This window comes from Calonectris borealis, chromosome 14 (assembly GCF_964195595.1).
Source record: "Calonectris borealis chromosome 14, bCalBor7.hap1.2, whole genome shotgun sequence".
NCBI classification, from domain to species: Eukaryota; Metazoa; Chordata; class Aves; order Procellariiformes; family Procellariidae; genus Calonectris; species Calonectris borealis.
In genome coordinates, this window is record NC_134325.1 from 1,745,605 (window position 1) to 1,761,222 (window position 15,618).

Below are 15,618 nucleotides of genomic sequence, written 5' to 3' on the forward strand. Positions count from 1 at the left end.
AATGATGGAAAGACTGGCTGATGCAGAGAGGCTTTCAGTCTGCTGCGTTTTAGGCTCCCTTGTAGGTTTACCTGCGTTGAGGAGTAACTGCCTTCTCAGGCTACACTGGGACAGTCTCCTCCGACCCGCAGGACGGGTTGTTCGTGCTGCTGATTCCATCTAGAGTGCCCAGGGTGTGTAAGAACTTAAAGCCTCATCTTTCTGCTGTGTATTTGGGAATAAAAGTGATAAAAGTGAAAGCTCCTCTGCAGGAGAAGAGGGAACTTCCTCGCGGGTCAGACTGAGAATTGGGAACAGCCGAAGGAGGATCACAGATCTTGCAGCTTTCAGTGCTAAGTGCTCAGCACAGATGCCTTTGCAAGCAGAAACACAGGATGCAAATATTTAACAAAACCTTGTCAAGTGAATACTCCAGGCTATGTAATTCTCTCTGGGATGCTGCTGAAAGATTAAACAACACGTGCCATATGGTTATGTTGCTTAATACAGTACTGCAAAGTGTCCAGTATTACAGTAATACATAGGATAGAATAGAAGGAGGTCAGATATTTTGCAGTCTGCCAGCCATGTAGCTGCGCTCAGGGTCAGTTGCTTCTGAATAAACAGGAACACTTGTCCAGTTACTTGTTTTTGTAACTGTAGTTTGGTATAGCAAAGGTGAAAGAATATTCCCTGGAGCCTTCATCTTGGACAGAGGAGAGATTTCTTTAGTTCCAAGTTGTACACGGGTCTAAAGCACACAGGATCACAGTTCATCGGTTACGTTTGCAGCTCTGTAGCATTTCTTGGTGTAGGGGATGTAGCTATGAGCCGGAGCTTTATTGGGTTTAGTGTTTACTGAGGAGCTTTTCGTGGTGTTGGACAAAGTTGATAGAAGGTGGTCCTTTTCAGAAGGTAATAGGTTTGCAGTAGAGCTCACATGAGGGATGCAGAGTGCAAGTGGATGTTTAGAGTGCTTGAGTGGTGTTCTGCTGTTTGCACTAACTCTGATGGAAGTTACATGTGCTGATATGCCAGTGTGCTACAGTCCCATACTCTGGACTTTGTAAAGAATAACTCCAAAGAGCAAAATCAATCCAGTGGTTTTCAGAGGCAAGAGTGAAGTACGTGTTGCAGGAATATGGTTGTCAGGGCTAATGCTGATGTAAGGAGGATAAGAATAGCATAGAGTTCAGGAAATCCTAAAATAGGAGTGGGAAGGGAGTATCTATTTATATATTCCCCTATATATATATGTACACACACACACATATATGTAAAACAGAGGGGAATCTAAGAGGGTAATTCAAGTATTGAAGCTTGTGCAGGTATCAGCTGGAGATGGCTTGTCTGGCAGATTTGCTGGGTTTTGAGCACAGGGTGATGGGTGTGGGCACGGCAGGAGAGTTGTAGTTTTTTCTGAGGGCAAGGAGCCATCTTGCATCGAGCAATAGGAATTGAAGGAAGAAATTTCAAATAAACAGAATGATTCCAAGTTGTGGAGTTTTGTTTGAGGGGAGAGCATGTGGGCAAGAAATATAATGTTACCTTAATTTAAAAAAAAAAAAACAAAAAACAACAACAAAAAAAAAACAAAAAAAAAGCAGGGGTGGGTGGGAGACTGGTGGGTGGTGGTGCAGAGATAAAACTTGCTGACATTTCTTTTTGGTATTTTTCTCTTAAAAACAAGAGCAAGCAGTGTTCATACCTACTTCAAAATATAATTTCCACAGCCTCTTGTGCTTAGTAGGACTTCACAGAATAGCTTTTTTTTTTGTTGTTGTTACAGCTGCTGTCGGCTAATGCAAGAGTATAGGCGGTCAGTAGATTTCCTGATATAGTTGCAGTAGTTGAAAGCAGAGCAGAGACTGAAAAATGCCCCTTGCCACTGGTGGAGGTGTCTGTGCCTAATCTATGTGGGAACAAGGAGCTTCCGTGTGTTCTCTTCAAGACAGGGAAGTTGAGTAGTTCTACACACTGATGTCCTATGTGCCTTTGTGACAGAAATCGAGGCAATTCCCTGCAACCTGCTCTCCCTGGTAATATCTAGCCCTGGGTATCTATGTGAGCACTGGCAAAAAGAGATCACTTTGTAATGCCTTATGGGAAGACCCATGCAGCAAAGCCTTTCCTCCTTTTTGGGGTCGCCATCGAATGCCACTGATGATGTCTCTGTTGATAATGATTCTGTTTCTCGGGTTTACTGCCCAAATGGGTGCAGCTTGGTGTTTATCACGTTGTGGGTCTTGCCTCAAAATAGGAAGGTTGAAGCTATTTTCTAGTTTAGGGGAAAAGAAAAAAAAAAATTGTTGGCTGGGCTCAAAAGAGTGAAAACTCGGGCAATATTAGCACATCATGGTACTAAGTGTCTCCTAATGCCAGGGTCACTCTTTGCCTTTAAACAGTCCAGTCAGTCTCACCTCTCTGCCCGGCAAGATCGTGGAGCAGATCCTCCTGGGAACTATGCTAAGGCACATGGAAAACAGCGAGGTGATTGGTGACAGCCGACATGGTTTCACTAAGGGCAAATCGTGCCTGACAAACCTGGTGGCCTTCTACGATGGGGTTAAAGCATTGGTAGATAAAGGAAGAGCAACTGACGTCATCTACCAGGACTTTTGCAAAGTATTTGATACTGTTCCACACAACATCCTGGTCTCTAAAATGAGGAGACGCAGATTTGACGGGTGGACCATTTGGTGGATAAGAAATTGGCTGGATGGTCACGTCCAGAGGGTAGTGGTCAACAGCTCAATGTCTGGATGGACATCAGTGAACGTGGTGCCCTCAGGGATCCTTATTGGGACCAGTATTATTTAACGTCTTTGTTGGGGACATGGACAGTGGGATCGAGCGCACCCTCAGCAAGTTTGCGGATGACGCCAAGCTGGTGAGTGGTGTGGTTTATACTCCAGAGGGACGGGATGCCATCCAGAGGGACCTTGACAGACTTGAGAGGTGGGCCCGTGCGAACCTCATGAAGTTCAACAAGGCCAAGTGCAGGGTCCTGCACCTGGGTTGGGACAATCCCAAACATAGATACAGGCTAGGCGATGAGTGGATTGAGAGCAGCCCTGCGGAGGAGGACTTGGGGGTACTGGTGGATGAAAAACCTAATATGAGCCAGTAATGCATGCTCGCAGTCTGCAAAGCCAACCATACCCTGGGCTGCATCAAAAGAAGTGTGGCCAGCAGGTTGAGGGAGGCGATTCTCCCCCTCTACTCTGTTCTCATGAGACCCCACCTGGAGCACTGTGTTCAGCTCTGGGGCCCCCAGCATAAGAAAGACATGGACCTGCTTGAGCGGGTCCAGAGGAGGGCCATGAAGATGTTCAGAGCACTGGAGCACCTCCCCTGTGAGGACAGGCTGAGAGAGTTGGGGTTGTTCAGCCTAGAGAAGAGAAGGCTCTGAGGAGACCTTATTGCAGCCTTCCAGTGCTTAAAGGGGGCATACAGGAAAGATGGGGAGGAACCCTTCATCAGGGAGTGTAGCGATAGGATGGGGGGTAATGGTTTTAAACTGAAAGAGGGTAGATATAGATTAGATATTAGGAAGAAATTCTTTACTGTAAAGGTGATGAGGCACTGGAACAGGTTGCCCAGAGAAGTTGTGGGTGCCCTCTCCCTGGAAGTGTTCAAGGTCAGGTTGGATGGGGCTTGGAGCAACCTGGTCTAGTGGAAGGTGTCCCTGCCCATGGCAGGGGGGTTCGAACTAGGTGATCTTTAAGGTCCCTTCCAACCCAAACTACTCTATGATTCTGTGAAGCAGCAGCAAGCTCTGGACGGTACTAGGGCACTGAGAGATGTCCTGCGTCTAGAAACCCCATTTCTTGACCAATGTGCAAAGAAATATAAGCCCAAAGGAACAGCCATCCTGGGTCACAGCAGAAGGTCACCCTGATCTGTCTCTGACAGCAATGCCCAGGGAAGAATGCAAGAGCGGGGAGAGCGAGGACAGGTGTTTCAAAGCAAGAAAATCAGAGAGCAGGACTCTTGTCTAGCTCCGGGTGTCCAAGTTCCTGGCAAGCTGAGCTGTCTGTGACAGGTTTTTAATCCGTTTGAATTTAGGCATTAGGACTCAATTCACCCTCTCTTGCTAAGCTGTAGTTTCCCCCCTTGAAGTTAGCCTAAAAAAAATCTCCTAAACGGTTGGGAGTTGTCAGAGAATTCTCTTTAGATGGAATCCAGGTTGTCTGGTGCATGCCAGAGAGCCAGGCAGCGTTTGACACAAGCCAGGACAGAAAGATTAAACACGAGCCTCTGGTCTCTGGAGCAGGACGTCTGGTGTAGCTGGGTTTGAGGGGAGCCTTGCAGCACTAATTGGAGTTACACTGCAGCTGGCATTCCTGTCATTAAAGTTAATGCTTAGCTGCCCTGTTGCGCTCAGCAACACATGATAAATAGACATAAACGTCTTGTAAAAGGTGGTCCCTGGTCAAAAGAGGAGACCAAAAAAACCAACCCAACCTAAGAATGAAAGTGGGATACAAGCAGACAGAATGTTTTGCCTGGGGTTATACAGCAGGTCATTTGTGGAGAGGGAAGTGGAGCCCTGGTCTCTGCTGGTGGTGCCAGCACCTTCTTTGCTGAAACTGTAGCTGCCGGGCCCCACGTGTTGGACAGGTCAAGGGAAATCTCTGCAATGACTATGATACTCAAAGAAGAGGATTTTGGGTGTCTTCAGACTTGTCAAGTAGATTTAGATGCAGCCTACTGAGATCCCATCCTCTCGTTAGTGTAATGCTGCCACTTCCCATGGCAGCGACCACCTCTGTTTCAGGAGGCAGGACTGCAGCCTGAACAGCCGCACGTGACCTAGCTTTCGTTAACGTCGTTTAACAGGCATGATGGAGATGTGGCGGTACTGGGTTATACGCGACTGCACAGGCTCACTGGAGGCAGCGTTGTGTGCGTGCTTCTGCATCTTCTCTGCCTTCTCTCTTAAGCTGGTTGTCGACTGTGTTGAAAGCATGTGTGACTGCAGTGTAGACACAGCTTCAGGTACATACTTCCTCCTGCATTCCTATAGGAAAGATAAGGCATGAAATGTGTTCCTGTGCATCTGAGCTTGTGTTTACTGCACCGCGCTCTCTAGGGATGCAAATGAATGGTAAGACTGGGTCAAGTAGTCTGTCTAGCTCGTTTTCTTTTTCACAGTAGCCAAGAGCACCTGCAGAACCAGCCAACACCCATCCACGAAAGTCGTGGGGAGAGAAGGATTCATTTGCATTGTTATTACTAAGGCTTCTAGCTTGTTCTTGCTTCATGATTGAATTTGTTTTTCTAGGAAGAATCTTTGCTGTTATGAGTCACTCTGGCTTAAAAGAAGGATTCTGCTTTCAGCTGCCTTTTGCCTTAAAAGGTGATGTTGCTTCTGGTATTTGTCAAGTTTAGGAAAAAAAAAATACAAAAATCATCGGGCAGCTCTCTCTTCTCAGGAAACACTTGATATCTACTTCCTTAGTTCTTTATTTTAGAAAAACCAAAATAAAGCAATGTTTAGGGAATGCATTGCTGACTCTCCTTTGGGGCCTGCTTGATTTATGTGGCAGTGAAATGTCAGCAACACTCCTGCACATAACACGGATGTAGCCTGCTTTCTCTTGTGCTGGATTTCTAGACCATCTGGTAATTAGTGGCATTAAGCACCTGAAACAGCAGGATTAAACCAAAACAAAACGGAAAAAAAAGCAACGAAAAACTAGGAGTTACACTATGGCAAACCAGGCACAGTTGGTCTACAGACCAAACGTCTTTCAAATGGGTAGATAAACTGCAGTCTTGGTTGTCTGTAGTCAGTAAGGATGTCATAGTTCTTTTGTAGGGGTTGGCTTTTTAACCCTAAGTAATTCACAGTGGGGCTAATTGCATTGTGCTTAACTAACATCTATCTGCAGTTCCAAACTTAATGCTAAGGAGATGTATACGCCAGCAAAAATCTTGCGGCACAGAACAGTGGTGTAATTCATTACCTACTATAACGATAAAGCTGCAATGGAAAAGGAAGGAGTTGGTTTTTTTGAAAAGGTTTGTCTACAGTACAGACCTTACTGCTGCTTCTGTAGGTAGAACTAAACTGTTGGTTGATTATGCATTTGACTGTTGCTATGCATTTGAGTGTAACTACAACCTTACTTTTCCCTGTGCAGCATCACTTTGTGCAATTTTACCATTCCCAGCAGAAGGTGCTTTTCATTTGTGGGTATTTGTTGCATAAACTGCTCCCACCAGCTGAGCTTGCTTCATTGGCATTTGTCAGTCTCAGAAACTTGAATGATTAGAAATATTTATCAATTTTACTCTCCCTTGCCATGGCCTTCTCCCTGCATAGGAAACAAGCTTGTGCTCTCTTCTGAATGCTTTCTGTGCATTGTTCCCTGGGAGCAACAAAACTTGCTTCTTGGGATGCTGGTGGACCATAAATTACAGGGTGCTGTTCTGTAGGCACTGTTTACCTGGACTTTCCTCTGCATGCCCAGCGTGCGTTATGTCTCTTGCCATTGCGTGTTCACTCTCACTTTATTAGTTTGTGTGTGGATTCAATGAGGAAAAAGTCACCTCTTTAAAATGTTTTTTTAATTCTGTATCGGAAATGTGCAACAAGAGATCTCCTCCAATAAGTCAATCTTTATTTGGTGACCTGAGTTTCATTTTAGCAGCAAAGTTCATTGAGGTTGAAGAGCGTGTGGGGAAGTACAGAAGGGAGGGGCAGGGGACAGTGAAGCAGCGAGCTGTAATCCTGGATTGAAAAATCTGTTCCTGGAGTGACTCCTGATCACCACCTGCCTGTTTTACTCATGAATCTCTTTTGTGTCTTGCAGTGGCTCCCTGAAGGGCCGGTTGTTATTGCTGTGGGAGATCAAAAGCTACTTCCAACTGCATCTTGTGTGTCATCTGCAAAACCACCAGTCACAGTGAGTTTCTCCTACACACACTCTCTTTTCCCCAGTGAGGATTTGTTAGCCGTAATCTGTGATAATAATCTTTTTCTCTATTTATACTTTGTCAGTTCACTTACTACTGCAAAAGGATTTGATTTACCAATCCCAAGCCGAAGGGATACATACCTTCGCCTCTGCCCCCAAAAGCTCGTTGGAAGCTCAGCATTGCAAACTCTTCTGGCCACCTGCAGATCTTGTGCTGGGGTTTGTGGTGGGGGGACGACGGAAGACCATGCACTTTGCGTGTGTGTTCTGGCTATTCATCCAATGGCCAAGATGAGAATTGGACAAAATATTTTGTTCCTGAGAACAGCTTCAGAAAGAAAAACTTATTTAAATAAAAAGAGGAGAGAAAATTATTGCTTGGCCAAAGAAGATTAAACTTCCCTACTCGTTTGGAGTGCCAGAAGCAAACACATCATATGTGTGTGGCATCTCGTCATAGGCAGTGGCAGGTGAAAGCAGAGGGTGTCTCAGTGCTGGAATGTTCCTGAGTGTGTTCCTAGCTAAACTCGCAAAATGAGAGGCTGGAATTTTCCCCGCAGTGCTAGCTAATTCAGTGCTATTTGGATACCAGATGAAAACTCTTGACAATCCTCATTCCCTCAAACTCTTTTAATTTCTACCTAAAAGAAATACAGTAAAGAAAATGCTTCCCTACTCCTACCAGCTGTGAATGTCCATGTAATTTGCCTGTGATTCTTTTGTCAATAATTCTCTTCTGCCAATAACTCAGTAAAACGCATTCAGGTGATTTTGATATTTCACACCCTTTAAAATGATGGCATAATAATTGCTTGCAAAGCCGTCTCTGGTTTTCAGACAATTATTTACCTGTCTTGTGCTGGTTGGGAGAGCTGAATATGTCAGTCATGTATCTCCTGTGTGGAATCCATCTGCAAGACTAGAAGGGCAGCAGCAAATCTATGCATGTGCAAGTGTTTGCTTTGGGGAAGACTTGAGGACTCAATGAACAAAAAAAATAGTAAGTACTTAAGGGAGCGTAGCACACTTGTACAATTAAATGACATTGAATGTTGACATGGTGTAGATTTTGGGTTATGGGGCTGGGCATGAGGGAAGTAATTGTGCTCAGGTAACTGATTCTCCTAAGAACTAATGGCAATAGCAGGAGGAAGCAATGCTTTAAAAGGAAAAGGCCCCAAAATCTCTGTTGCAAGGTTATAGGAAAGAGAATTGGACACAATGTGTATTTCTAGCCTTTGTCAATATTGTGGATGCATAAATTATATATGACTTGTATAATAAGAAAGGTTGCTTTTAGTGAGCTGTTGTGTTTTGCCTGGAAGGATAGAGCCAGCTTGCAGCATATGAAGAGAATAATACCTGTCAGAAATTGAATATTGAGTGAAAGTAATCGTTTTAATCAAAAGTAGTTAAAAGTGAGGCTGTCTCGAAGGAAAATAACAACTGCTCAGCTGGAAGACTGCTTCCAGTGCTGCAGACATGCCCTGAGATGCATATTTTATGTATTAGGAATATTGATCAAGGCCATGGTTGTACCTTGCAGCACCACTGTTCTTCCTGATCACTGTGATCAAGATTTCTTAACTCCTTTGAACTCCAGTCCTTTCTCTCTGACCAAGTACAAAGCACTTGGTGCTGGTGTGATGGGGAACTCAGCATTGTATGAGGTGGTTAGCTTGGCCCTTCTTCCCTTCTGATTTAGTATTGTGCAGAAGTGACTGTTTTAATCACAACAAAGCTAAAAAGCCATGGAGAGCTCAGTCTTTGTACTCTCCTCTGAGGTCCTCCAGTAAACCTGCAAGCTAGCTTTGCCTCTGCTGAAGGTAGCATGATCTTGTCACAGAGGTTGCCTATGATTTCTCCCCACACACCCTCTTCCCCTGTTAATCACTTAGATCCTTGATCCTGCCTGCAGACATTTTCCCTGATGGATGAATCTTACTGTGGACTATGAATTTTGGCTGGGTAAAATGCAGGAAGGAGAAAGGGTTTAAGTCAGATGCGTCCTGTGTCAGCTGACAGACAACACTGCTCAAAGCAGAAGCTTCTTAGTGCACGGGCAGATATTTGGCTGAATCTACTGGCTGTGCAAAGACATGCTAGTTTATATCAATTAGCATTCCTGACAAATCATCTGTAGTGATTGTGGGTGTTTCCTTAAGAGAGTCATTGTAAAGGGGTGTCACTGGGAACAGTGACTGTACGCACAGTCTGAGATACACTGGCCTGAGTGCTGTAAAGGAGCCCTAGACTTTGTGTTTCTGCAAAGAAACAGCCTAGGCTGCTTTTTGAAGTTTTTGGCTTTCAGATCAAAAGCAGGATTGCTTCCACACACTTAACGCCTGCTTTCTATTTCTCTTGAGTCAATGTCCGTTCCCTTCTGATTCTTTACAGTGCCCTGAGAAAGTTGAATCCCTGTTGAACCCATGGAAGCCACCTCCACTTGCATCTGTTAAAACTAGCTGGCAGCAAAGGGTGAGGTTGCAGATGAGTAATGTCAAGGGCCTTTTCTGTGCTATGACATCTGGCTACTGCACCCTCGAGAAGGCAGGAGTCTGCAGTTGTACTTGCTTGAGCAAGGCTCCCTGGGGAGCAGGTCAGCCCTGGTGTGATGCTGGATGCATAGCAGATGCTGCACCGGCAGCCCTGCTGATGTAATTGCTTCTAACCTCGACCCACACCACCTTTGATTTTCTGCTCTGGCTTGCTTGTTTTGTTTAGCCACCAGACTTTCTGAGTAAGCTGCACAAGTGCGTGCTGGCTGGTATGCTTGTTGAAAGGAGAATGATCTGGTAGCTAGTTTAGAGCTCTGTAAGTCCAGTTCCGGCTCCCTGGTCTGCTTGCAGATTCCCTCTGAGAATTCAGTAGCATGACTTAGTCTCTGTGCCAGTTTCCTTTTTGTTAAAGGACATTTCCCACCTTGGATGGGAACTGGGGGTAAACATAGAGCCAGGAATGCTCCAGTATAGTGGCTGAAGAAGTAACATAAGTATTAACCAGGATGTCTTTCTCTAATATTTCTGCATGGCCCAAATGGTATCCCTGAAGTCTTTTTAGCAGTCAAAATGAGATGATGAGCACTGCGTATGGATGGGAAATGCAGGGGGAAGGTTGCGTACCATGCCAGTGATACTGAGGTGTGAACATGAGGTCCCAGCATCCACTGTCCTACCCTGGTCACTGAGTGTGTCTCACCTCTCCGAGTGAGCGTGCTTGTTTGGACCTGGGGCACCAGTTGCAAACAGCTTGGGTTCACGTTCCTCACCTGGGGTTCCAGTAGCAGGTGCTGCTTTGTTCCTCATGTTGCTTTGCCCTATGTAGTCACATCTGCTTAACTCAGCTGGCCTGCCTGTTGTCTGTTGGCTGTCAGCGTTTACTTCAGGGTCGCAGGAAAGTCTTTTACCTGGCTTTCCAAATGTCACCGGGCGAAGTTCTTTTCAGAGCCTGGCTATTTCATGGCTGCACAGCCTACCTCAAAACAGTTGCCGTCCCAGGTGTGTCAATGAATAGGATCTTGATAGGACTGACAGCTATAAAACATTCCCTCTGAACTCCGAGATGAAAGTGAGGCATTCCCTTTCTCCTTCCGGAGGGCTCATCTGCTGTAAGAGGAGGGAGGTGGTTTTATTTTTTAAAATGTAACTCATATCAGGTATCATAGCAGTGTCTATAGCACTCCACAGCAGCATGCTGTGACACCTCATGCTATGGGAAACTGGGAATACGGGAATGAAAGGCAACTCTGCCAAGAGGCTTCTGTCTGCATCGATAGGATGGTACACGTGACTCTTAAGGCATTACCTGAGTCTCACTGGTGATACAGTGGAAAAGGAATAGGGTAAAATCAAGTTAGGGTTCAAATACTCAGATTGCAAGGATGATGCCTGGGGTTTGAGCTGCTTGCTTGCTAATGGCGTAGCATAGGGAACAGAATAGATTAAAGAAGTTTGTTTGGCTCTGCACTGCAGACATATAAGCCAGCCTTGCTTTGGCTCCCAGCCCAGGGTGAAAAGGATGGCTGGCCACCCTGCTCTTCCAGCGTTGACAGCTATTGCTGTCAGGGACAGATGTGACTTGGGCCTGAGATAGGGGTAACGCTGTGAGTGCGTTTTAGTGGGAAGGTAGATTTTAGGAGATAATGCAATTTGTCTGTTCCACAGCGAAGGGAAACAACAGAAATGTTTTTGTGTCCTCTTGGTGCATTTTTCTTAATTTTTTTCATACTGGTTCCTAGCATGCAAGGACATTGCTCAAATATTCTAGTACTTGACAATCTTGGATTTTATCTTTGGTTCATCCAGTCTCATAACCCGTTCCTCCTCATGCCAAAGCCAGTTACCTTACCTGCAAGGAAGCAGGCAGTTCTGGGATACCAGTGGCTGTGCAGAAATAAGTCTGTATATTTGATCCTTATGAAAATGTTTTGAAGAACTGAACAAGAAAGCAGTGTAGGAATTTGGTGGGCAGATTAATTGCATTCCTGTTTCAGACTGTTTATTCATAGCTTTAACTTTTTTAAGGCAGAAAGGAGGCTATTTTTAGCTTGCCTTTTTTCCCCTCCATATTAACCCAAACAAATTTCCCTCTCGGAGGAGAGGGTGGAGTTGGGAGGAAGGAAGGGTGGAATTGAAACTGCTTCATTAAATCAATTTCGAGATCATCAACACACGATTTTGTTTTCACATTACAGTTCTGAGCACACAAGAGTCTCTTTACACTTTCCAAAGAGGGGAAGCTTTGTGTACAGAGGGGAAGAGTGAGGGCCTCTGAGACAATGAAGCGGTTATGAAAAGCTTATGACTTTTGCTTCCTGAATGTTTTTTTTTCTGGTTACTTCTGTTAGGGTTAGTCTATTACTTCCAAGGAACAGTGTGGCTTGGTGATAGTTTGCTCTTTCAGCTTCCAACTCCCAGCAAATGCCACATATTGCAAGATGAAGGGAAGGATTCCGCTATAAGCGGGAAGGTCATTTAGATGTTGCTAAGCCACTAATGATAGATGTTCTCCCTGAGATCCCCGTGTATATCTGGTAAGAGATGGAACCTGACCTAAAGAGATGAGACTGAGCGTAGGAGGTGAACTGTCAGAAGGGTAACCAAGCTCTCCTGAGTCCTAGTATGTATGTTTTGATGGTTTTATGGTAAGCTGCTTCTGAAGTAGAGACAGCAAGAGCAACTCCAACAGCTTCCTTACTAGGTTGATGTGACTTTGGCTTTAACTTTCATATGCTGCAGAAAGGGTTGCTAAATCCAGGGCCTAGTTTGTAGAAAGAAGGGTACGTACTCTGACATTGATTGACAACCGGCCACTGCAGAGCACTGCTGCTTCTTTTGTTTCTCTGAATCTCTTGGGCTTTAATGTTGGTTCTTCAGTACCTGTTAATTTCCCCTCCCTCTGTTGATAAGAGCTGAAGGACCTTTACAATAGAACATGTGTGAAGTCCACCTCTGGTGGTGAAGGAGTGGAGAGCTGCTCATGCCGTCCTGTCTGACTGCTCAGGCTACTCAAGATTGGACCCTAAATTCTCTCTTCTTTCCATGTGTTGCTCCTGCTGTGAGTTCTCCTGAGCTGTTGGAGAACTGATGAAAAACAGAGGTTACGTTTGTGTCTAAAGAAAATAAAACCTTTTCTGTTTTAGAAATAAACAGTAAAAAAATCCTCCTCTTCCAGTAATAACTGGTTACCAAGTTATTCAGCTCTGTGTGTGAGCTCAGAGCTGAGAAGGACAACCTGACTTTCCAAGCCTCAGTCCCAGGGAAGACTCCCCGCTGCCGAGGGGTCGACATGGGGCAAGGACCCCTTTCTGTGGACTCTCAGGTTCTCTCTTTATCTGCTTGCTTCTCCTCTTCCACTTCTCCCACTGGGAGGCTGCTCCAGATCACAACTGCTCCATACTCCGTTTTTTGCTGACCTCCAGCCTAGAAGCATTCAAGGTTGGTTTATCTCATTTCTGCACCAAGGTAATCCTATGGTTTAAACGGCTCTTCTTGTTTCTTGCTGCTCCGCTCAAGTGTATTTGCGGGCGGTGATCCTGTCCCTTGGAAGGCTGTGTTTTGTCAGTTAAAGAAGCCAAGCTTTCCTGAGATAGGCCTCTTATTCCTACCAGCGCTTCCATGCACCTGTTCTCAATTGACTTAATCACCTTTGAATTTTGGTGTGACCAGAACTGCTCACAGTAAGAGTGTTTGGGAAAGGGCTGCTTTCGTTAACGCTAATTTTGGCATCTAACAATTAACTGTGTCTTAAGGAGGATCCTCTGGTCTTGCTTTGAAGACATCAAGTAGTGGTGACTCTTTCTGCTGTAGGGGAGTTCTGTCAATGGTTGGTTACTTCAATTAAATAGGTACCTTAATTTGAATAGGCTACCTTTAGCCACTGCATCTTGAAATGCCTTTCTTTGTTAGTTTACAGAGGCTTTTATTATCAGAAATCTGATTTTTCTTAGAAATGCTCCTATACTTGTAGACTATGTAAAGCAATTAGTAAATTACAAGAGTTTGAATTTCAGAAACCGAGCACTCCTATTCCAAGAAAAGGTCCCTTTTAGGGTATCTTTGAGTATCCAAAAATGGCTGACTGTCAGCTTCCATCACCAGATGACCCTGGGCACTGCACCAGCAAGAGTATATGCAAAGAATGAAAATAAAGTCCATTATTTATGACCCTCTCTCTGAGCTTCCCTGGCTTGTGTGAGGAAAGTGGAACTACTTGGAAATACTTTGCCTCCCCCTGGATTTCTGGCTTCTTTGAATGTTGTCTTGATCTTTGTGAATAATCTTTGGCTTATACGTTTGATCTCATGCCAGCAAACTAAATCTTCCTATAACGCACATTCCTTCAGGCTTTATACATCATGAAGATTTGAGGGATTTCTCCCGCTGTTGGTGTAGTGCCGTTTTCCCTCTGCTGGCACTGAAGAACAGCGGGATGTGGTTGTGAGCAAGGCACAGCCTGCTGTGCACAAAGTCAGGGTTTGTGACCCGGCTGTGCGGCAGGCGCTCCGCCTGACTGTGAGTGAACTGCACAGTCGCTCCCTGTATCTGCCTTTAAACTGGGGGGCAAGGACGCTTTGCCTGGCCCAGCCGAGCTCTTGTGCTTTCCTAAGCCCTTCTGCTGACACTCTCTTGTCTGCTTAGCCATTGGCCTTACCGTGACGGAAGCACAGGGCTGCTAGCGAAGATCAGCTCCTGGTCCCCCAAACCCACTTGAAATGGTGATCTGTCTGACCTTAACACGCTCGCTGTTGGGAGCGCTCACGTTGGGATGCTGGTCAGGCTGACTGTGGTTTTCTTTTTTGTTCCGTGTGTTCTCCCAGACTCTGGTTTTTGTTCCACAGTCTCTTCTAATATGCTCTAATTCAGTGGCTTCTAACCTGTTGGAACAATGGACTGTTGCCAAACACAAAGTTTCTGGCAGACTGAGCTCCTCGTTTATCATAGATCACTGTTCCCGCATTCAGGATGCACTTAATTTTGCATACTGGAGAGGCTACAAACATTTATCGTGGCCCTGGGAGCTGCTGCTGGGGAACCATTGTGTTACTTTTAGCATAAAGTCTGTTTTTCTTCTGCTTAACAGTGCCTTACACTGAAGTCTTGATTAAAGGTGTAGTGGTACAAATACATTTGTCCTAAGATAGATTGAGTAAATGCCCCATACCTCTTTAAAAAAAACAAATACCAATAGACATAAGCTGCCTTCTGGATTTTCACTATGCCCCATACCTCTTTAAAAAAACCCCACAAATACCAATGGACATAAGCTGCCTTTTGGATTTTAACTGAAATCCTACCATGAGAAAATAGATTGCTCTTTTCTTCCTCTTCTCTTGGAGTTTGAGTCCAGAGCTAAATGATTTTGGTAAAATACTTTCAGGCATTGAACTTCCATGATCATAATTTTATATATAATAATTAATAAATCCTTTCACAATGACAAGCTTTTGCCTTTAGAAAATGCCTGTGAGCCCCTCTTGCTAGATTGCACTGCCAGTATAGACGTATAATTTGTCAGATATATATGTTAAGAAAACACGTATCTTTAAGTGCCTTCATCTTCTCTAAGATGGCAGCCATCCTTATGCTCTGGGCATCCTTTACGTCATTTAAAGTATATCATAAACTCAGCAATTAAAATAACTTGCCATACATCCCAATGTCCTTGAATAACGTTTCACATGTGCAATCATAGTGCCTTCTACCTTCTCTTTTCAAGTTCTTGGGGGGAGAAAGTGCTTTTCTGCTTTTAAAAGTATTCTTTTCCTGCTCTGTCACATGTAGTGTTAATTCATTCTGCAGTTCTCTTCTAGTCACTTGCTATAGTCCTTTAAAAGTGCAATGATATAATTTATATAAATTTTTCCGTTTGGAAGGATGAAGATCTCTGTACAGTCTATTTTTTTTTTTTTTATCCTCCATGGAAGCGAGGAAAAATTCAGGTGAGTATTCTGGAAAGTAATTAGCATTTGAAAGAGAGTTTAAGATTGGACGGTTTCTCGTGTGTGCTGCAGGAGATGTTTCTGGAGTCCCCTCGCCTTTCATTGGTAGGAGTAATCTCTCAGTTTTAATAAATGACTGCTTTGAGTCCTGAAGCAGCTTCCCCGTAGCTATTTGTCCTTGCCAAAGGAGAAGATCAGTGTCTTTGAATGGAGAGGTTAGCCCCACCCTCCGTATTTAATCTTGAATGTGGGCAAGCAAACAGCCTCTGCTTT

At 44.6% G+C, this 15,618-nt stretch overlaps 1 protein-coding gene across 1 annotated transcript in view; it reads left to right on the plus strand.

The window, feature by feature from the left end:
* The window catches only part of TSPAN4 (tetraspanin 4), a 453,873-nt gene that overhangs the window by 62,905 nt on the left and 375,350 nt on the right, over positions 1–15,618 (plus strand). Inside the window, exon 2 of the mRNA XM_075162965.1 lies at positions 6,801–6,893. The gene's annotated coding sequence lies outside the window, so the exon portion shown is untranslated. The remainder of the gene's footprint in view (positions 1–6,800; positions 6,894–15,618) is intronic.